General features: G+C 41.1%; 1 protein-coding gene across 4 annotated transcripts in view; it reads right to left on the bottom strand.

The window, feature by feature from the left end:
- cadm1b (cell adhesion molecule 1b) overlaps positions 1–23838 on the bottom strand; it is a 230926-nt gene that overhangs the window by 198864 nt on the left and 8224 nt on the right. The window contains exon 1 of one of the 4 annotated variants that reach the window (XM_061781990.1): positions 9554–9727. The exons of the other annotated variants lie outside the window; for them this stretch is intronic. The gene's annotated coding sequence lies outside the window, so the exon portion shown is untranslated. Of the gene's footprint in view, positions 1–9553; positions 9728–23838 lie in introns of those variants that run through there. 4 annotated transcript variants of the gene reach the window in all.

Raw genomic sequence — 23838 nt, 5'->3', positions numbered from 1 at the left:
CTTTGTTGGCCAAGTATGTTACAAGACACACAAGGAATTTGTCTCCAGTAGTTGGAGCCACTCTAGTATGACAACAAACACCCACTATGACAAAATATACATTTAACATAAAATGTTAAAAAAGTATGGAGAGTCAGTGAGAAATTAATGGGTACCACAAGTGTGGTGATTCAGATCTAATGGCATTGTGCAAATGATGCCGGGTCCTCAAGCAAATTAAAGTAACTAATAGTGCAATGATCTGGTACAGTGACGACAGTGCAAATCGTGCAGAGAGTTCTCAAACACATAAGTGGCCAGTAGTAATCAACAGCAATATGCAAATAGTGCAGCATGATAAAACAGTGAGTGCACAAATAATGCAGAAGTGTGAGTGAGTGATTACTCAAGTTTGAATACTCTTACTGGTATCGGTCTGAAAAAAAGTGGTATCGAACATCCCGAGTTTATATCCAACATAAACATTCTCTGAGCCTGAGGTGCTGAAACTTCGACTTCCGTGTCGACGTGAAACGCTGAGATTCACCACCTAATCTTTATCACCTACCCAAAATCAAATCAAATCCAAAGTGATGCAATGCAGCCATCTACACCAATCTGTTTGGTGGTTTTCATACCCGAATTTTGCAAAAAGTTAGGCCTGTTGAAAAACATACATATGTTGTGACAGTAAACAATTCGATTCCAGTTGATGAATAAAATACATTCATGGTAGGGAAAGAGTTAATTGCAGTCATGCTCTTACATTTTGGAGAATAGGAGCTCCCAGGAATGTATTGACACTAGGTAGCCAAGCATAATGGCTTAGGCTTGTATCCGAGGTAGATAAATGTATTGATGGACAGATTGTATTAATCCTCTAGTGGAAATGACAACTCCCTTTGGCAATGTTTAAGCTTCTTGCAAAAGTCAGACCATAGTTTGTCCCATTATGAGTTTGCAGATGGTTAAAGTTGTTGCTTCCATGATTTTAGCTTTTTCTATGGGAATGAAATCAGGATTTTGAATGCCTGGATTAAAACCTCAAAAGTTCAACCACTTTTTTTGTTGTTTAAGAGCCCATGATCTTGCACCCAAACCTTCAGAAAGTTGTCTTAAATGTAGTACATTCCACCTTAAAATCCCTAGGCAAAACAGAACCACGACAAAATGGGTGCTTTACTGTTTGTAAATTGTTGTTTACCCTTATAGGTGTCATTTCTTTGCTTTAAACAAAACACATTACCAAAGACAACCTCTATATTTTGGTTTCTGTGTATTGTTTAGCTAATTAGAAAAGCTAATAAGCAGATTTTTCAATATGTCCTTTTATAGGCACAGGTGTCAAATAAAGTTGATGAGCCACAAAATGACTTATGGAAAGAGTAGTGAAGGCTCGAAGCGAGTATTTGCGAGCAACAGTATGCCTAGAAAGAGTACCACAGATGCATTATTTGCCTTCAGGGTGTTGATGGAGAAGTACAGAGAAGGTCAAAAGGAGCTACCTTGTGTCTTTGTAGATCTAGAGAAAGCCTATTACAGTACCCAGAGAGGAACTGGTACTGTTTGCAGAAGTCTGGAGTGGCAGAGAAGTATGTTAGAATAGTACAGGACATGTATGAGGGCAGGAGAACAGTGGTGAAGTGTGCTGTAAGTGTGACAGAGGAGTTTATGGTGGAGGTGGGAATGCATCAGGGCTCAGCCCTGAGCCCCTTCCTGTTTGCAGTGGTGATGGATAGGCTGACAGATAAGGTTAGAATGGAATCCCCGTGGACCATGATGTTCGCAGATGACATTGTGATCTGCAGTGAAAGCAAGGAGCAGGTGGAGGAACAATTAGAAAGGTGGAGGCATGAACTGGAAAGGAGAGGAATGAAGATTAGCCAAAGTAAGAAAGAATATATGTGCATGAAGGGGGAAGAGAGAGGCTACAGGGAGAAGTGATAGCGAGGGTGGAGGACTTTAAATACTTGTGGTCAACAGTCCTGAGCAATGGTGAGTGTGGTGAGGAAGTAAAGAAATGGGTCCAAGCAAGTTGGAACTGGTGGAGGAAGGTGTCAGGTGTGTTATGTGACAGAAGAAGAAGAGTCTCTGCTAGGATGAAGGGCAAAGTTTATGAAACAGTGGTGAGGCCAGCCATTATGTACGGATTTGAGACAGTGGCATTGAAGAGATAACCGGAAGCAGAGCTGGAGGTGGCGGAAAAGATGTTGAAGTTCTCTCGAGGAATGAACAGGTTGGATAGGATAAGAAATGAGCTCATCAGAGGGACAGCCAAGGTTATAAATTTTGGAGACAATGTTAGAGAGAGCAGACTTCGATGGTTTGGACACATCCAGGGGAGAGATAGTGAGTATATTGGTAGAAGGATGATAAGGATGGAGCTGCCAGGCAAGAGATTTTGAGGAAGACCAAAGAGAAGGTTGATAGATGTAGTGAGGGAAGACATGAGGGAAGTTGGTGTTACAGTGGAGTACGCAGGAGATAGCTTTACATGGAAAATGATGACACACTGTGGCGACACCTAACGGGACAAGCCGAAAGGAAAAGAAGAAGATAGGCACAGTTGTCAAACAGAAGGCCAGTGGGCTAGATCCAGAGCCATAAACCCTGGCAAGCATCAAGACGGGTCATTCTAGTTTATTCCTTCAAAGAGAAAGGAGAGATTTTATGGCGCAAACACAGAATGCAGCGTACAATGTCTTCCGACTAACATGGCAGCTGCTGTCCCACTGAGCCAACTCGTGATCACAAAATTGTTTTGCGGTTACTTGGAACAGAGCAATCAACAATAATCTTGGAAAATGAATCACATGCTGCTTCACCAAGACACTACACCAAGATATTATCATCTGATCACATGCAGCAACCTGTTCTTTTAGTTACAGACTTGTGTTGCGACAAAAAGGCACACAAGTTGGTAATTGTCATCTCAAAGCCACTGAGGTTGCATTTAAGGACTTAAATTTATAAAATACAGCTGAAGTTCAATTAAGGGTGACCTTTAACTTAAAAAATGCTGCTTGATTTGTTTTTCCACTTGGGTCCCTCACTGGACCTTGAGACTGGACACGAAAAAGTGCTAAGTCTTACTAACACATACAGTATACAAGGTCAACATCTGTGCTATGAATGAAAGCATCAGGCAACAGATTGGACAGAAACCTCCTCGACTGCAAAATTTGCCTCCTGGCAAAGTAATGATTACATGTTTTCACTTCGACTTGCACTTTCTTCTTGCAAAGGTCCTGCAAATGACAAACGCCACAGCAACGCCATCTCGCATGGGTTCTACCAGCAATTACTGTTCAATGTTGTTCATAATCTCAAAAAAGGTGATGAGCGTTGCTAACTGGAAGCATTTCCATGGGCACAATGGATGTCGCGCTGTTAGGTTCATTGTAACTGGACTCACAAAGAAAATGATACATGGTCGGTCATGGATCGCATTGGCAGTCTGGCATCTTTAAGTATGAACCAAATGGCGAATACAAAGTTGGATAAAGTCACAACAAATTGTTTAGTTTCATGATTTCCTGTCATTTCTGTTGTCATTTTAACATCCGAGTTTGTTTGAAAGTAAACCAAGACCACCTTTTATAGCAGTCTTGGCCCTCCTTAGTCCGCAAAAGGGTTCAGATGATGGTGCTCACACTTGGGTTTGTTTTAACTGTCCCAAACCTGACAAGTGTGATTGTACTCTTAATTGTTATTTGTAAACACATTAAAACTTTCAGTCCAAATGAAGAGGTTGAGACATAAAGTCAACTTATGTCCACATTGTGGTTTAAGTCATTGATGTTCTACTTAAATCCTGTTGGTGTCACGCGTTTCAAACTGTAGACTGCCAGAACAAAGATGAAAACAACATTTCTGTCGGCCAATGTCCAATGGTTGTATGACCAGGTTGCTCGTTCCCACCTGTACATTGTACGACTAACAGTGTTGAACGGAATTGGCCAATTTGGAGTTTTGCATAAAATTGCCAAATTGCATAATTTGCAGTGTGATACAGTTATACGTGACCACCTCAAGTTAGGCCACATACAGTATAATTTTATGAGTCTTACTTTTAAATTCTTAGTCAAACTGTGCAAATAAATCGCCTGCGACGGAAAATCAAAGCTAACAAGGAAAACGGCCCAACAGACACATGACACGAGTAGTCGTAATGTAGTATATAAAACAGACCAAGACGACAGCATTGAAGTGCTCTGTGGGTGCTAATGCAAAAAGCAACACGAACAACAACTAGCAACAAATAAGAAGACTTGAAAATGTTGCTGATTCAAAAGCTGGACAGGGAATCAGGGTTGAATCAGGCTTAACCCATACAGTGTATAACTGTAATCTTTAATCGAACCAAATCTGTCAAGTGAGAAAACACTTGGGGCCTGATTTACAAAAGGCAAAAGCTCGATATTGCTGCGCATTGAGGAAAAGTGGTACAGAAAATGAATGGATGGATGGATTTTGCACATTCTGGAAAAAGTATCCATCCATCCATTTTCTTTACCGCTTATCCTCACTAGGGTCGCAGGCTGCTGGAGCCTCTCCCAGCTATCTTCGGGCAGGAGGCAGGGGTACACGCTGAACCGGTCACCAGCCAATCACAGGACACATAGAAACAAACACTCTCTCACACTCACATTCACACCTACGGGGAATTTAGAGTCTTCAATCAACCGACCACGCATGTTTTTGGGATGTGGGAGAAAACCGGAGTGCCAGGAGAAAACCTACCCAGGCACGGGGAGAACATGCAAACTCCACACAGGCGGGGACGGGATTTGAACCCCGGTCCCCAGAACTGTGAGGCAGATGTGCTAAGCATTCCAGCTTCTGGAAGAAGTACATATATGCAAATAGACCCATTTAGCACAAGTAACATGATGAATCAAACCTGAGATGAATTACGATGGCTAATTTTGCATCTTTAAATAGCGATGCAAACGCAGGTGCAAACCAGCAAGCAAAGTGGTGCCAGCTTAGCGCAGGCAAAATGAGAGGCGGCGGGGAGAACTTTTCCACTTGTGTACACATCTTTGAAACACTAAAAACAAAAATGATAGAGACACGTCGTCTATTCAGTCATGCAATTTTCAGAGCTTCTGATGTACGGCCTGACATGGAGCCATTCACAAGATGGACTCATGACATATCGCCTATCAAAAAACTCCTTACAAATTCTTCCCTGCATCAGGGTCATTTCAATGCACAGTGAAAATTGGTGCTGGCCTCTCCCAGAGCGGGTGCGATTCCGGGTGTGCTGCCGCAATTTTTAAACACAATTTTAGTGTAGTATGGACAGACAGAGTACAACCACAAGCACTTGAAGTGAATTAACTAAAAAAATTAAAAAATTAAAAAAAAATAATAATAAAAACAAATCATGGCTTTTTTTTTTTTCCTGGATTCAGCAAAATTATCTGACAGATGGATTTATTTTCTGTAACTCAGTAATATGCTTGTTTGTCTTTCACTAGCACTTCCAATTCCATCACTTCAAAGAGATCTTCCCAATGTAGCATGGTGAAAACCCTGAGAGCTCACTAAGGCGCAAAACCCTTTTTTATTTATGGCATTTTTTATTTAACACTTGTACACGTGTTGCCAACAGTGCATGCAATCTGTTAGAGTAAGTGAACATGTTAGAGTGAGTGAACACGCAATTTTGCGCCTGCTATTTGGGTTCTTAGTAAAGATCGCAATCTTAGTAGATCACGCGCAAAACGTGAAAACAGCATGTGAAATCTGTTAAGAGTGAACAATGCAATTTATCACTCAATATTTGGGATCTTAGTAAATCAGGCCTTTAGTCACTCTGCAACCTAACACAACAATGCCGCAAAATGTGACGACATTCTGGATGCTTGAAATCATGTTCAATTCAACAGGAGCCCAGAAGCACCATTGTACATGGGTATCTTTGGTTCTGTACTTATGGCGGCAACAAAACCCAAACATTTGGACATTTGCCACTCGCAACGTGCAGTAGTCTATCATTAACTTATGCAGTTGCAGTAGTTAAATCATAATCGTGTGACTGCTGAAAGCATACACATTGTTATTGTTGCTGTAACTATTTGTATTAAAATACTTTTAGGCCATAAATATAGAACAGTCAAATGAAAAACAGTAATACAGAATTAAACTAGTGTATTTTGCGTCATTTGTAAACTTAATACCTCGTATGTCAGGGGCATCATGAACTCGGGACCCCATGTACAGAAATGAACAAGATGGACACGCCCCACGCTGTGTGCTTTATGCCATTAAAACAGAGCCGTGAAAGCCATCTGTCTTCATTCCGCTCAATATTTCAGAGCAACAAATGGAGAGCGCAATGAATCCATGCCACATTTCTTTGATTCATTGCTCAACCCATTTTTTTTAATGTAAAAGCATCCATTAAGGACAGAAGAAAATTATTAATTTTAATGTTGTCCACTTACAGTTTAGCTTACATTTAATTCATATCTGTTAGCTTCAAGTATTTTGACATTAAATACCAATAAAAGATGCTGTAATACATAACGACAGGGGCACCGAAAGCAGGTTCTAAATTGGAAAATTATAAGTGTAAAGATAATTTATTATGGTGCACAAATGCAACTGAAATGTAATGAATTGAAAAAAGAAAACTGAAACACCAGTGCAAATAGATTGGTTACACTTTGTAACACACCTTACCACTCTCATTTCATGCTTTCTATTGGAAGACAATTCATTATTTATTCTACTTTCTAGCTTGAGGCGCACACACACACAAACACAGTGATGTGAGTGGAGACTGGTGATTTCATGTCATAAACAATAAATATATTACAATTTTTTTAACTGATTTTTAGTTGTTTGCACCACAAGTTAGCAACACTTCGTGCAAATACTCAAAGCACATTTTTAAGGATCCCAAACGCTCTCTTGCTGAAATCAAACATTTTGACGGATTACACAGTGTTAACCTTTACTGGGTCGAGGCCGGGATTTAAATAAATAGTAGATACGAGATACAGTGAAAGGAGAAGGGGCCAACGTGTCAAAATGATACACAGCTGCATGCAAATACACCGGAGCGAGAGTTGGCGCATCTTCACGGAATACAAGCAAAGGGATTTCACCCACGTTCCCCTGGCACTGAATCAGAATGGATTATAATGTTAATTGGAAGGATTCGGGTTGCTGTCACACCTTGTTAAAAACTTTTACGTTTGCTGTCATTTGCAATTCAATGTCAAGTCATTCTGAAGGGGAAGTTAAACTGGCAGGGAACGTGATTGGAGAATAAAAGAATGATTTGTGCTCTCCTGGTGAGAAACAATCAGCGCAAACTTTATAAGATGTTTTGATGAAGGTGACAAATAGAACTCGTGTAATACATTTTTAGAAGAGCGAAACCTGAATAGTGAATAATCTTTAACTTGGATCAATCAGTACACCATTAGAGTTACCCACCTCTTGCATATGCCTCGATTTTGGTTGCTGATGGAAGACTAAATGCTCCTCAAGCCCCTTTTAAAGCCACTTTGATCAAATTTAAGACCTTACATCAAGGATCAACATTTGTATTCACATATTTCATTAAATATTTAAAGAAATGAGGATTTTTCTGATGAAGTGCGAAATAGTCCAAGTGACATGCGAAAACACTCTACACCAAGGACATTTTAAGAAAATCTGTGTGTTTAAAACATTTTTGTGACTCAGGGATTTTTGTTCTGATAAAGGCATATTAAGGAAAGTTTCTGTCAGGCAAATACAGGTATATCATAGTAAGAGAACAGAATGATGAGCACACCAAGCAGGTATTTGAAGCCGATGCTGTCTATGGAGTTACAAGATCCTCTTGATGCTGGATCGTCAAAATGCTCGCAGTCATGCATAAAGCTGTATTTAGGCCATCCCTAAGCAATCTCGTAGGAGATACATTTGCAGTGAACTCAGAAATACATGAAGACTCATTTTCAAACAGTGATGGATGGCATGTTACTTTCGATGGTGTGGATCGATGGTTTTCTGGACAGTTGGTGGATGGTCACCAAGTCCCAGCAAGGGTGCGGCATCAGGAAGTGGTGGCCGAAAGATGTTTTTGGCTAGAATTATGGGGCGTGAGATGGTAGGCTCCTTTAGGGTGCCTGAAGGCATGAAAATTAAAATATGTTGTACATTAAAAATATGTTTCTATGGCCTGGTACATGCAACATTTTTCAAATCTTAAAAGATTTTTTTGGGGTTTTGTTTTAAATCTGTGAGAGACCCCACACTGCCTCGCACAGATGCCTCGCTAAACGGCTTGGCTTTGATAAAAAATATCAGCCAATAAACAGTTTTGGTCCCATTGTGTGGTGTGCTCCGATAACCTCAACACAGAACACCACAGATAAAGATGCTGTTCCGCCACCGATATCGAAATCTCCCATGATCACGAATGATCTCACAAAAAGGGAGAAGAAACACTTCTGATCTTTGCTGAATGCTTTCAAAGGTTGCCGGAGCCGGGAGCCTTGTAAAATGGTAATTTCCTCAAAAAAACGACTTGCTTTGGAAAACACTTCTTGCTGTCTTGGGAAACCACTTTTATACAGGGCTCAAAGTGAACTTTTTAGGCAAATTTTTGCTTGCCCATGGCAAACTTGAGCTTGCCCTGTTCTATGAAGTGCATTCAAATGTTTGCTATATCTCACAGTTCGGTTTTATCACGGTATTAACCTCACGGTATGATAATTATTGCGGTATTGTGGGAAAGCTCACGGTATTGCAGGAAGGTTGACAGTACAGGTGGGGCAAAGAGGTGAAAGCAGGAATACCGGAAAAAAAAACTCCTTCTCAATAGGCTTAGTAGTTTCTGTGTTTCCCAACAGGTTTTTGTGAAAAAGACATCACATCAAATATTACCATGCACTTGTATCCAATGTTTACATTCGTAAACAGTACCTCCAAAACACTATTATTGCTGCAGCAATAGTTATGCCATGCTCATAATAACAAAGCATCCATTGAAAAATTGTCTGTTCACTAATGTTGCAGAATTTATTGTCATATTTTGTTAAAGTTATAACATTAGAAATTGCTGCTATTCATTAAAAATGACTGCCTACTAACAGTGATTTATTTGCCAAAAATTCAAGTCAATTCAGAAAGGCAGGAACACACTTAAAGGCAATGCAGGTTTAGAAACAGCCAAGTTACAATAAGTAAAATAATCATGGGACTAGACAGTTTCCTTTCCTCTGCTTAGTGATATTGTGAAATGATTTCTTTTTCGGAGCAGCCTCTGTGACATGTGTTTATGTGAAATGTAGACATTACATTTGAAGAGAAGGAAGTATGTAAGATAATTTATTTTTACAGTCATATGGAGTGGCCCTATTTTATAATTTCATTTTTGGGACTAGTGGAATGTAAAGAGGTATATGTTTTAAGGTGAGCAAGAATCATTCTCTTTCTGTGTGATGTTCATTCATGACTTTTGACTCACTAGCACACCACTAAAGAATGATACTGTTACAATAGGCTTAAAAAATTCAGCGAAGGGGGGCGGGGGTTGTAGGCGACACGCGGAGGTCCGACTTACGGGGTTTCCCACGGCCCATGGGTCTGCATTTGCTGAGACAGAGGCCGGCGTGAACAACAAGGCGCCTTTATCTCGCCCAGTTGGTTGTAAAGCGATGCTCTGACACGCCGAGTACGCCATAGAAGTTGCAACGCTAGCTAGCGCACTCCTCTAAACGCTGCGGTCACATGGGACCAGTCAGCCAATCAGTGTATTACTTTAGACGCACATACATGGTCACATGGGTTACGTGTCCAATCGGGTGCATTTACACTCAAATGAGGGCGTGAAGCGCAGTAGCTGCCTCGCTAAACGGCTTGGCTTCGTGTAAACTGCAATAAACTACATTTTAAACTCAACGGCTCATTATTTTATGCCGAGACAAGGACACGACGATATCAAGGCACTTTTAATTTTGCGATAATATACTTTTAATATTGTGACATCCCCACGTATGACAATATTTTTTTTCATACGCTTGCCTGATCGGGAACGTTGTATGTTTTGCTAGCTTGCCCGTTGAGTATTTTTGACTTGCCACGGGCAGTCGTGAATCGGTAAACGTTCTACCCTGAAAAAAAAAATTTGGCCAAAAGAGATGAAGGAAAAGAGTCTTAAGCTATATCTCTACAATTCAATACTATATTGTTCTCAGTCTTTTCAGCACTGATCTTCAAACATATTTAATGTATTCAGAAACAAAACAAGGATATATGTTTTGGGGGACTTTAAAACAGCAATCTATGAGGCAGCGGTGTACCTCAAACTGACAGCTCTGGAAGGCAAATCTTGCACCGTCAAATCAATTTAGGCAAAAACGGAGAACAACTCATGGAGTGACTTTGCTGAGACCCTATGGACCTCACTTAAAACAAAGATCTAGGAGGTAGCAGAATACCTTCAAACAGCAACCGTGGGAGACAATTTCTGCATCCTCAAATGAGATCCAGACAGAAACTGCCCATGCACTTACAAATTCAATGGATGACAGACTTATTAAGGTGGTATCGGAAGGGGAAATTAGGGGGTGGGGGGGGAATGTAAAATAAAATATACAATGAATATTAGTGTTTATAGCCCAGTGGAGGATGACACCCAGACTCTTAACTCAATGGAGAATCTTCCATGAATGCTGTGTGGCATGTTGACTGACATTTCATAGAGAGCAATACAGCATCCTCCAGGTCAAACCCATTCATTCTGTCACACTGCACGTGTTCAAGCGTAGCCGTACACTAACAAAACCATTTACATTTCCGGAGCAGCCCATTTACCATTTCCAATAAAATGTCTAAATTGATGGATGTCATCTTAGTGCTCATAGGCATTAACTCCACTTGCGAGCTTCCTCACAATAACAATATGCCGCGACTTTCTGAGGTTTGGACAAGCAACTCTTTTAAATGATATCCCAAAGCCAGGCCCTGTTTACACATACTGATATGTATGTGTGTGTGTATGTATGTATGTGTATATGATATATTCTAGAGCAGGACAAGAGATTTGTAAAACCCAGACTGAAGTTGTAAAATGATTTTATACTTCTCTGAATTTATACATTTATAGCTTGTATCCAGGCTCTCCTTTGTGTTAAAAAAAAACATAAAACATAGTTATAGTCAAACTAACCCAGTAGTCAACCAAACGGTGGGAGGGGGGTGGGGTGGGCAAACCAAATAATAGGATCCACTCCGCAGTTGTTTTTATTCCGTTGGCTTTTTTGTGTGTTTAAGTGGTGCTAACGTAGAAAGGTACCAGTGATGATCATGAGTTCATGATCATGTTGTTATAACCACTGAACAGGAAATGAAAATGACTGTGGCATAGTTGTGAGCAAGGACTTCTTTAATTTCAGCAACATCTTTGACAGTAGCACGTCAAACTTTTAGCACCTTTTAAAAAAAAAAAAAAAAAATGTTTTTTTTTTTTTTTGTTTTGTTTTATGATACTGTGATTAGGCGGCACGGTGGCCAACTGCCTCACAATTCTGAGGACCCGGGTTCAAATTTGGCCTCGGCTGTGTGGAGTTTGCATGTTCTCCCCGTGCCCGCGTGGGTTTTCTCCTGGTAGTCCGGTTTCCTCACACATCCCAAAATCATGCCTTGTAGGTTAACTGAAAACTCTTAATTGGCCATAGGTGTGAATGTGAGTGTGAATGGTTGTTTGTTTGTATGTGCCCTGCAATTAGCTGGTGACTGGTTCAGGGTGTGTAACCCGCCTCTCGCCCAGTCAGCAGGGATAGGCTCCAGCTCGCCCCCGACCCTTGAGAGGATGAGCGGTACGGAAAATGAATGGATGGATGAATACTGTGGTTAACTGACGGACAACTCTAACGACCAAATACAATAATGCTTATTGATGACGACATCAACAAGCGTTCTGCCTCTGTGTGAAAATGGCTTGAAGCATGTCTGACCACAGAGCTGGAAGCAGATTCACGGATCTTCCCGGCTGCTCCGGAATGCTAACGTGCTTTGAATCTGACAGCTGACAAGCTAGCACGGCTGAACACTGTCCTTCCATGATGCGGAGCCACTCCTCTTAGTCACTAATCCTCGCCTACTTCGCAGCGAATAAGCTACACTTTTCACAAGTATCGTTAGGACTAAAGGAGGATGAGTAGTAAGTAACAGGAGAAGACGGGGAAGTAATGCTAATCGCTAAACTAACGTAAAATGTAGACTGCAGGGCTGTCATAACTCATTTTTGTCACGGGCCACATCACAGATATGGTTCCACTCGGAGGGCTGTGATGGCTACAAACCCGTATGAAGGTATGATTGCCTCATATTATTACATATACGCAAATTCATGGATAATTACTTTTGAAATCAGAAGCCAGTAAAAACTGTTCAACTACAGTGTGAATCAATTTTATTTTGAAATTGGGGTTGGTAACAAAAAATGCTTGCAATATCTCAATATTTTTAAAAGTAAAGACAATTTGCAATTTTAGTATTTTAGCAAGAAACACAAAGTCAATGCACACTCTTGCGGGCCACATAAAATGACGTGGCGGGCCGGATCTGGCCCACGGGCCACCAGTTTGATACCTGTGATGTAGAGTACCAAAACACCAGAACAATAAGTGCTTTGGTAGGTGCTACAGTACACTTTTAACAGAAGTCTGCCCGGAACCCTTAAACAGCAGGAAGTAATCAACTATGATCATCAAACTGTAAGGTAAACTAATCTGTGACTTGAGAGGAAATAACACTGCAGCTACAAAGTAAGCACAGCACACACATCCCCCAAAAATGGAAATAAATCACAAACAACAAAGATTCATTATTTTCGGTAAACGTGATATTGTATGGAGCAATTAAGTGAAGCTAGATTATTTAGCATGGCACACTTGATGAGCTCCCACAGCACACTAATCTGCTGCAGCGCAGTGGTTGGGAATTATTGATGTATATATAAATGTGTCCACACCACCATACGAATAAATACATGTTTCTAACACACGATATTACGCCCTTAATAACAACAGAAGCCATTAAAAGCATTATCAGTGGGAGAGTTTACAGCCACAGCCGCCTTTTTCTGCCCATGACATGCATCCATACAGTCAGTACATACTTTAGGCTATAGTGTAGAGAGATACAAGAGGAGGGACACAAGTGCAAATAGCAGGCAGTCTAAACAAACTGAGAAGAGCTATTCAGTAAGGTTCACATGGCTTGCAGTGAAATAACAGCACACAGTAAAATGTGTAATTCTAAAAGAAATATAACTGGCAGCTCCCTTTTTTCAAACACAAAACCAGGAATCAAACAGGTGACGAATAAAGGGTCCATAAAATGACAGCTTTTAAATTATCCATACACGAGTAAATGCGGCAGCATAGACCGCTTACAACAAATGGACAGGCACCTTTCACAGGGAAGACGGAACTTTTTTTTCACCACCGACACAGGGGCTCGCAGGGAAGAAAATCCATACGCTCGATAAACAGCATGAGAGCTGAGCAAAGTTCATTTTCCGCACTTGAAAAGTTGAGAGCATTGAGGCGATACTTTGCACATCGTGTCATTGGTGTGATGTAGTGCAAGGCCCAAGTCTGAAAGCACAATGATAAACAATGTTTGATAAATACCTCTCTGAATGTGTCAATCAACAGTAATGGTGACGGACAAGCAAAATAAAGAGATTATTTTGAGAGACAAAAAAGTTGCTCTCTTTATGCAAAAAACATGTCCCGAAAATGTACCGAACTGTGGTCCAAAAAAACGAGGGACAGAGCATTTTGTGAGATACCTGTACCGTCCCACCCCTATTAGCCAAATGTTATTCCATTTGTCACCCTAAGACTCACCCACTTTTTATCCAGTAAAACTAGAGTTTGTACAACAGTGCATCAGGCTTCTAGAACAGAAACAACACAAAAGAAACAAAAAACACAAAACATTTTCAGTCAACTGTGGTTTGAAGCCCATAGCTCATTAAGGAGGACCCAACAAAAACACCCCCTGAGGGAAGAAAGAAAAAACAAAAAGGAACAAATGACGATTTTGGGATCAGATTTGCCTCTAATTACTTGCCAAACCACTGTGGGGCCATGCCTAATTTCAGAAGCATGCCATGTAACAAAGAGAACAATAAACTAGTGTGTAAACAGCAGAAACAACATTAGGTTAGGTCTGGGAAAGCATTAAAATGAGATTATTCACCTCTGCAAATAGAAGTACGCATTGTATAATATATTTCAGTATCGTATAGTACTGCTATTTATTCATACATGTATAGTTTTTTTTTTGCTTTTTATAATACTTCTGAGTATTTTTATTCCTGTTCATGTGTTCATACCGACATATGGGATTTTTGCTTTGTCGATTTTTTGCTTTGGATGTTACGATCCAAAATTTGACTTTGGAGTGAGCTTGAGATATGCCGCTGCTCAAGTGAAGTCAAAGGAAAATAGAGCAATTAAGGTGATTGTAATGCCCTCGGATGTGGGCAAGGAGATGCACAGTTGCTGATACAATTTCGGCCATTTATTGAATGGGACAAACAGTCAAACACACAAATACAAAATGAGAACACTCGCAAGGAGCGAGTTAAAGGCACACAACGAACATTTATTTCTTCACTTGTTTTTTTATTATATTTTTATACAATACAGTGTTATTTTTCTTCCTTAAAAAACATAATGAAAATATTGTGGTGGTTTTGGGGGTGCTGGAACAGATTAATGACATTTTCAATGGGGAAAATAGATTTGATATATGAGTAAATTGAGTTATGAGCTTGGTCACACGACAAAATAAACTCATCAGTCAAGGTACCACTGTATAGTATTTTATTAATGTACAGTCTGCATATATAGTACTGTATTGATTATTCATGTACGGTTGCCACAGACTGCTGCTCTCTATCTGCTCAGTCTCATTGCCCGATGTTGTAAACACCTACGTCGATATTTTTAGATTTTTAGATGCGGACGGACGGCAAACAGATCCATATTATGGGTCCTTATGGAGGAAACATGACATGTTTTGAGTTCACTAGATGATGGTTCAGCAGTGTCTTGTTAGATACAAAACACAGTGCCATTTGGGAGCCATAACTTCAGGCCCATATTTCCTCCCAAATACATTTAGCTGTCATCTGTGATGTAAACAATGTGACTTTGACTTTCCCCTTCCATTAGCTCTATTGCCTCCCGTGTCTGGGTAGTGCAATGACTCAAGTATGAGAAACAATCAATAGGCTCCCGGTTCAGCCCGTTGTGCTTGGTCTGCACGCTCCCGATCAGCCTGACAAAGACAGATTGGAGTGCCGCGTCCGAGTGTAATTAAGATGGTCTGTCGTCATGCGGATGAAATCAGGAGCATGACGTCCCCGAGGCGGACGGCGCAAAACCTGCTAAAGGAGACATATTATGGGAAAGTGACTTTTTAATTGCTTGTGCAGGGAGTGTTCAGTTTACGACAGAGTTCAGTTCCTACAGCGGTGACGTAACCTGATTTTCATACCTCAATCAGAATGTGCCATGATCACTAAATTATGCTAACGCAGTAGTAGGGTTGCAAAATTATAGGAATTTGAAAAGATTTTTTTCAAATGTCTTTCATGGGAAGGAATAGGAATAAACAAGGAATTTACCAAATAGAAGGTTGTCTCTTAATAGCAAACTTAAATATAGTCGGGGGAAATATATTTTAGTATAATCCTGACTAAGAGAACATTTGAATATGAAGACTCCATTGCCTGAAAGGGTTTAGCAAAATTTTGCAAAAATACAGATGCTAGATTTGAGAAGCATTCAAATTCAATTCTACATTCAAATGAAAGGAATACAAAGGCCTAAGTAAAAGTCAGTCAGTAAGGAAGGTTGGGGGAATGAGTAATATTGAACTCCAAAATTGTTTTTGTTCTTGAATAAAATAATTTACTGTTCAAAAAATATTAAAAATTCGATAATACATTTAGGTTGAAAAGTCATGCTTTTTATTGTACAAAACCAAATGAAAATTGTGTTTGTACATTCAGATTTGGCTACAATTATGAAGTCAAAGCGATGTGTCCACTGCATGCCGCTCATGCTCGAATCCGCACATGTAATACAGCTGCTTGGTGATGACGTACCGCCTCCAAGATTAGAAATACATGGGGCATACGAGGGGTCTGTTTATAACGGAGTTCCGTTCATATGTAGGCAACGTAACCCGAATTTGTACGTACGTTGGAATGTGCCGTAGTCTACCACTAACCTACACTAAATTAGTAGAGAACTCATAAATACAATATATATTAATATGTAAAATCAATTCTGGGTTATAAATATAAAATAATCTAATGAAAAACAGTAAGTACAGTGGTAACTGACCATGCTTTTTTGTATCGCGTGATCATGTATTCTTACGGCACTATGCAAACTAGTTCATTGTGCGCCGTTCATATCCTTGAAACAGCGTATATCGGGCTCATCGAAAACCGAGGACCCTTTATATACCAATAGTTGGGTCTCTGGAGTGCTTGCCATCAAGTCTGTGAGAACAGAGCATCACCTATTTCTGAAAATGTGTTCAGAAATTTGGGTCCAATTGTGATGTCACAGCGATGTGTTATTCGGTGGCTTGGTGCTGAAGTAACGAATCCACAATCCATCCATCCATTTTCTGAGCCGCTTACCCTCACGAGGGTCGCGGGCGTGCTGTAGCCTATCCCAGCTATCATCGGGCAGGAGGCGGGGTAAACCCTGAACTGGTTGCCAGCCAATCGCAGGGCACATACAAACAAACAACCATTTGCACTCACATTCACACCAACGGGAAATTTAGAATTGTCAATTAACCTCGGATGCATGCTTTTGGGATGTGGGAGGAAACCGGAGTGCCCGGAGAAAATCCACGCAGGCACGGGGAGAACATGCAAACTCCACACAGGCGGGGTCGGGATTTGAACCCCAGTCCCTAGAACTGTGAGGCAGATGTGCTAACCAGTCATCCACCTTGCCGGCAGTTTTACTTTTTATTTTACTTTATTTAATTTAGTTATTTTTCACTTTGTTTCATTATTAAGTAATGATGGCTCGTGGACCACTTACGGCCGGCTCCGTTCTTTAATCCGGCCAGCCGAACATTTACAATATCAAGAGTACTGTAATATTTGTTGCATTAATTTAGCTGACTTTGGGGGCGTGAGTTAAAAAATATTTATACATATTTCTTAACATCATAGAGCACTCAAAAAAGAACTGCAACTGTAGCACAGTGCGTCCGATACGTCTTCCCATGAGGAAGCAGAGTCTGGGGACTCTGAGGTGGGTTCCTTTAGCTCTGGGGTTGAGGTCACAAGGTGGTTAAAAAGCTCCTTGGTAGCAGGGCCTCAGGGGTGGTGATCCACCCAGAGTTCCTAAAGGCTCTGGATGTTGTGAGGTTGGCCTGATTGACATGCCTCTGCAACAACGCGTGGACATTGGGGACAGTGCTTCTAGAATGGGAGACCGGGGTGGTGGCCCCCCTTTTTAAGAGGGAGGACCAGAGAGGGTGTTCCAACTGTAGGGGACCACACTCCTCAGCCTCTCTCGTAAAGTCTATTCAGGGGTTCTGGAGAGGAGGGTCCAACAGGAAGTCAAATCTCAGATTCTGGGGGAGTCCTGTGTGGGGTTCCCCGGGAGTATGGGGTACTGAACTCCCTTATATGGGCTGTTTGGTCCCTGTACGACCAGTGTCAGAGTTTGGTCTGCATTGCCGGTAGTATGTCAGATTCGTTTCCAGTGAGAGTTGGACTCCGCCAAGGCTGCCCTTTGTCACCGATTCTGTTCATTACCTTTATGGACAGAATTTCTAGGCGCAGCAGGGGTGTTGAGGGGGTCCGGTTTGATGACATCAGCATCAGGTTGCTGCTTTTTGCAGATGATGTGGTTCTGATGGCTTCATCAAGCAGTGATCTCCAACTCTTACTGGAACGTTTCCCAGTCGAGTGTGAAGCGGCTGGGATGAAAATTAGCAGCTCCAAATCTGAGGCCATGGTTGTCAGTCTGAAAATGCTAGAGTACCCTCTCCAGGTCGGGGTTGAGATCCTGCCCCAAGTGGAGGAGTTCAAGTATTTTGGGGTCTTGTTCACGAAGAATGGAACGGGACACCGACAGGCGGTTCGGTGCAGCGTCTGCAGTGATGCGGACTCTGTATCGGTCGGTCGTGGTAAAGAAGGCGCTGAGCCGAAAAGCAAAGGTCTCGATTTACCGGTTGATCTACGTTCCTACCCTCACCTATGGTCACGAGCTGTGGGACGTGACCGAAAGGATAAGACCGCAGATACAAGTGGCCAAAATGAGTTTCCTTCTCAGGGTGTCCGGGCTCTCCCTTAGAGATAGGGTGAGAAGCTCAGTCAACCAGGAGGGGCTCAGAGTCGAGCCGCTGGTCCTACGCATTGAGAGGAGCCAGATGAGGTGGCTAGGGCATCTGGTTAGGATGCCTCCCGGACACCTTCCTGGTGAGGTGTTCCGTGCACATTCCACCAGGAGGAAGCCCCGGGGACGACCCAGGACTCGGAGAGACTACGTCTCTCGGCTTGCCTTGAAACGCCTCAGGATCCCTCCGGAAGAGCTGAATGAAGTGGCTGGGGAGAGGGAAGGCTGGGCTTCACTGCTTAAGATGCAGCCCCCGTGACCTGACCATGGCTAAGCGGAGGAAAATGGATGGATATACTTCATCTGGGAGTGAAAAATCAACAGCGAGCACATTTCAGCTCTTTTTTGGAGAACTGTGTGAGCTTGAGTCTTTTTTTATTTTCTTCAATGTGATGTTATACGATACGATTTCTTGACAGCAAGAGAGTGAGAGCAGGTTCTAAAGAATACTTTTAAAAGTGTGTTTTAAAAGTGGAAATGTGTTTAAAGCGTGTGGAAGGGAGAAAACTATATGGAGCGTATGCCCCGGGATATAAACGTGGGTTCACAGTGCACCTATATGACAGGGGCAGCACAATGTCATAGTGGTAAGCACATCTGCCTTGCAGTCCTAAGGTTTAGGGTTGAAATCTTGGATCATCAGAACAGTTCACATCCAAAGGCTCATTACGCACAAGGCACATCCACTGTCGTTTTTTTTTTGCTTAGTAGCCTACATAGCACGGTGTGCTAGTGGTTTAACACGTTTACCTGAGAGTCAAGAAGTCGTGGGTTTGAATCTATCGCAAGTTTGCATGTTCTCCCCGTGCTTGCATGGGTTTTCTCTGGGTAGTCCTGCTTCCTCCCACATTCCAAAAACATGCCTGAATTTTTTTTATTTTATTTTTGTGGTTGTTGTGTCAAACAATTCAAACAAGTTCAATTCAATTCAAGTCTATGCTTTTCAAAGGTGTTTTATAATCCTAACTGATACACTTGGACTTCTCAATTTGAGGACATCACCTTTGGCTCCAGGGGTTATAAGCATTTTCTAAGGCTTCTGATCAGTAATGAAAAATATTTCCAGTTGGCGCCTCAAGTATCACTTGGTCTGCTAACAACACATACACACTCACAAAAGATTTATTGTTGGGATATTGCTTTTACTTTATTGCATTTGCAATTTTCTACCCGGAATCATTGCTGGACTTTTTCCCCTCGTTCCATCCCTGAGTGTACTGTTTAAATAAAATTAGAGAAGCATTATAGTGCAGGTAGGAGGAGGAGAAAGGAATAGTAATGCAGATGGACGCGGCTATTCTAATGTTGTCCCCGTGTGTTACCACATATCCCGCTGCGTTAGGGAATAACGTTTCATTCGGTGTGCATAAATGCATCCACAAACAGCACTCCACCTGAAGAGGTGTTAAGAAAAAAAACATTACCTATCCCTTAAATTTTAGCCAAGATATGTATCAGGGCCACAAATTGATTTCCATTTTTGTTCTTATCGGAAAGTGAGAGGTGCGGCACATTATCATCCTCTTAGGAGATGTAAAGGTTTACAACTCTTTTAAGGTGACATAATGCATTTACCTAATAATTTAAAGCTGTTTTCAGTAGGGCTCAGCAAAATGGCCGTGAAATAAAATCATTTCGTGATGATAAGTTGCAGGGACTCATTGTTCCAGGTCTGGGACTCATTTCCAGACTGTGCATCCTGGGACTCACATAGTTTAAAGTGTAAAATTATCTATGAGATAGATAATATTTATTATTTATTAGTTATTAGTCCTAAAATGGGGAATTTTGCATCGTTTCAGCAGCAACAGCGGATACAAGAAATACAAAAACAAAAGCTTGTAGCCTCTTTATGGAAGAGCTGTTCACTATCTGCCAAACTGCACACGGCACGCTATGGGAGAGCAGAATAGACATCATCCAGTTCACTTCAGCAAAAAAAGCTCAACCTTAAGTCAAGCGTTTGCTCGCAGCACAAAGCACAAAATCGACCAAGCAACGGCTTGTAATTAAAAAAAACCTCATAAATCAAGGTACCGCTGTGGGGAGATGACAAATTATTTACTTGATTGTTTAATTTCACACTACACTTGTGGGCAGCTACTGCAGAGACACAACTACAGTATTTGTATGCAAACATTAAAAAGTCCATTTTACATAATATGTCCCCTTTGCGATTGTATGTATCGCTTTCAGCAAGCACTGGTTGATTTTCCTGTTTTGTTTTGTTTTGTTTTGTTTTCAGGCTCAAAACAAGCCGGGAGTGGTGCTGCGTCCCTGCAGCATTAAGTGCATAGACCGCCATTACAGCACAGTGGACACCAGCTGTCCACATACACACATTAGTTCAAAATGTGATCGAAAGAAAGCAGGATTTGATAATGGTGCTCTTTTGAAAGACATCTTGAAAGCCAAAAATGCATTGATTAAATATAGACTCATTTCTCTCAATCTTTACACAATGAAGTCGGGGAGTCTCAAAAGGCATCAACATAACTCACACCATGCGACTGTAACAGCGTAATACCAATGCAAAGGTTCCCTTGAATTAAATGACTGTCTGTGCCAGAAACATTTACGACTGTGGTTAAAAGAAAAGAAAAAAAGACAACGAGAGAGCGAGAGCAAGGTCAGAGCGACTCTACATTCATTTAGACAGAAGCAATGATGTGTATTGGCTTTAGTTGGGTATAAAACAAAGTTGAATAAGAGACTAAGCAAAGCGTATTATGCTTGTAAGTGGCAATATAGAGACAATAAAAACAATGCAAAACGTAGAGGGGTGAATGATAATCGTAAGTAGAAATAGACATTGGGCACTATCAACAATAGTGACAATTATTTTTGTTTTAATGCTTTGTTAAATCTCGGAAGGTTCTGCACTCTTATTTCCACGCTAGTGTCATATTAAGCAGAATTGAGGATTAGTGCCTCACAGACAAAGAAATTCCACATGGCGATACAGTGAACCCCCGTGGAAATCTGTGAATAATTGATGCGTTTGTAATTGCCTATCGATGCCACAAGATGGCACAAAGCACTACTTATAGTTTGTCTAAGTCTGTGCGGGTGTGTGTGTCAATTAATTTCAACATAGTTTATTTGTACCAGATGGCACCAAAACAGTGACTAGGCTATTTTCAGTGAACAACAGAGGATAGGTTTAAAAAAATGCTGAACCACGAATATATATTTGTTCAACGTACTCTTTTTTTTTAACACCCAAATCTGCTGTCATGTTCTCTCTTCTTTAAACATTAAACGAGTTGAGACTGACTCAACAGCTCCTCTGCTGGTTACAGCCAAGCAGTGCAAGACATTTGGCCTCAATTGCTTCAAGACACAATTAATCAATGATTAATCAATTCTGCATAATCGGTAGATTTATTAATGATCAATTAAATGATTAAATGCATAATCTGAACCGAAATTAGCAATTTGTCATTGACAGGATTAGGGATGGGCGTTTGAATCTCATCCAGATCTTAGTCATCTGCAAAAGTTTAATTGAGGCAACTGGAATCTTCTTGGTTGTTGAAGGCCCTTAATCCAAAATACGTCTTCTTGGTAGTGGAGAAATTAACAATATATTAGTCTTTGTTAAGTCTCCAATAAAACCAGAAGATGTCACAAATTTTGTTTCCAGTTGCGAGAAGGGTCTGAATAATTGCTAAATATACCGAAAAGGCACAAAGTTGGCAACAACCGTGCACTTGGTTTTTTAGACTCTGGTTTTGAGAACACCCAGCAGCAGGTTGCTACAGGGTGAGCAGTGTTGATAGCTTGATCTTTTTAATATCCACTCAGCAGACAAGGGAGTTCACTGTATGTCTCCTTTGAAATGCAAAATAAAGCTGAAATGTTCTGAAACAAGATATCTGATCTTCTTTTAGAAGATCCAAAAAAAATCCAGACTTTTCAAATACAGTAACACCCAAGCACCGAATAAATGGGAGGCGTTCCGGAAAGTTTATTTTATGAGGTTCATGTGAGCGCTGACAACCCTGAAGCTGTGATTCTGGCGTGACACAAGAGGCAGCCAGAGATTGAAACACTGGGAATGTTCCACCTAAACCTTCTATTCGCGCAAAGAGAGGCGTGTGATTGCAGCCTCTACCGCAGCGCCACAGACTGAGACCCGTCCAGCCGGAAAAGTGAGGAAATCATTCTATAAAATAACAACTGCGGGATACGCAAGCCGAAAATTTAATCGTGTGTTTGTAAAAGTACAAGGCAAAGATGAGTTTGGTGTGTCAGAAGGAAGAGAAAATAGAGGTCTCGACCGCCTTTAATGGCGACTTGTGATTGCTCCATCAGCCATACTAATGTGCCAAGTATGTCCCATTCAAAACCAGACAGCGGCATTTCTAGTTTTCCCTCCCGATATTGTTAGCATCAGCGACCGCAGCCAATCGGGTGAGAGCAACCGGGGAAACAATGTAGTATTGATGCTCGTCTTCCTCATTATCACAGCAAAGTTATGAATAGAGGCTTCTGTCCCCACCAGTATTAAAAGGTCCCGTCATCTGCTCTGTCTGTCCTAATTGAATGTTTTCTATATTTCATCGCAGAAATTTCCCAAGGTTTTAACACTATTTGTCCTGTTCTTTCATATTTATTTAGTACATGATTCAGAGTTGACTGTGGCACTTATCTGACCTTGCAAAAAGTAAAAGTGATTTCACATTCAAGGAAATCTTTTTTTTCTTCCAAGTACACAAGTCCCCCATAATTAACTCTTCTTAAAATGTCCAACTCACTAGCATCGCTGAGCTGAAAACTTCATATTCGCTTTGAGTGGTGAGAAACCTTTGCAGCCCTGATCAATTTTATTGGATTTCTCCGCGAGGGTACAGCCACGGATCAGTGATTCTCAAACAGTGTGCCATGAGACATCATCAGGTGTAGTGTGGGAAATTTTCACTTCATTGGTCCAAAAATTATTTATTTACTACAAATAATGTATTTTTGTTCAACTATCTAGCTGCTTATAGTGATAGGCAGAACAATTAAATGCCTTGCTTTGCTTTGTCGTTGACTTGAATTTAATAAACACACTACAAGTCCATCAAGCGATTATGTATTGTGTGTATAATAGTTAGTTTGAAAAAGTGTTATGTCACAGCTTTTCTGTTAAAAGTGATAAGGCCAGGGGTGGCGGAACAACTTGAGAAGTGGGGGGGCACAGTAAAAACCACTCATCAATGGGGGGTGGGGGAGGCGGGGGTATTTGTGATTGAAAATGTTCATCCCGAAAACCAATCATCAAAGGGCGGAATTTTCCATTCCTAAAAAAGGGTATTATGCCCGAGCAAAGGGGCACATCTCACACATAAGTGCCCAATAGTGCCTCCCCGGTTCCAACGCCTGGATAAGGCAAATAGTATTTCAGGCCCTGCACTGAGCAGATCTTCACAAACAGGAGCAATATCTTAAAAACTGACAA

This window comes from Phyllopteryx taeniolatus, chromosome 8, assembly GCF_024500385.1.
Source record: "Phyllopteryx taeniolatus isolate TA_2022b chromosome 8, UOR_Ptae_1.2, whole genome shotgun sequence".
Taxonomy (NCBI): Eukaryota; Metazoa; Chordata; class Actinopteri; order Syngnathiformes; family Syngnathidae; genus Phyllopteryx; species Phyllopteryx taeniolatus.
The sequence above is the reverse complement of the archived record's forward strand: the minus strand, read 5'-3'. Positions and strand labels throughout refer to the sequence as shown.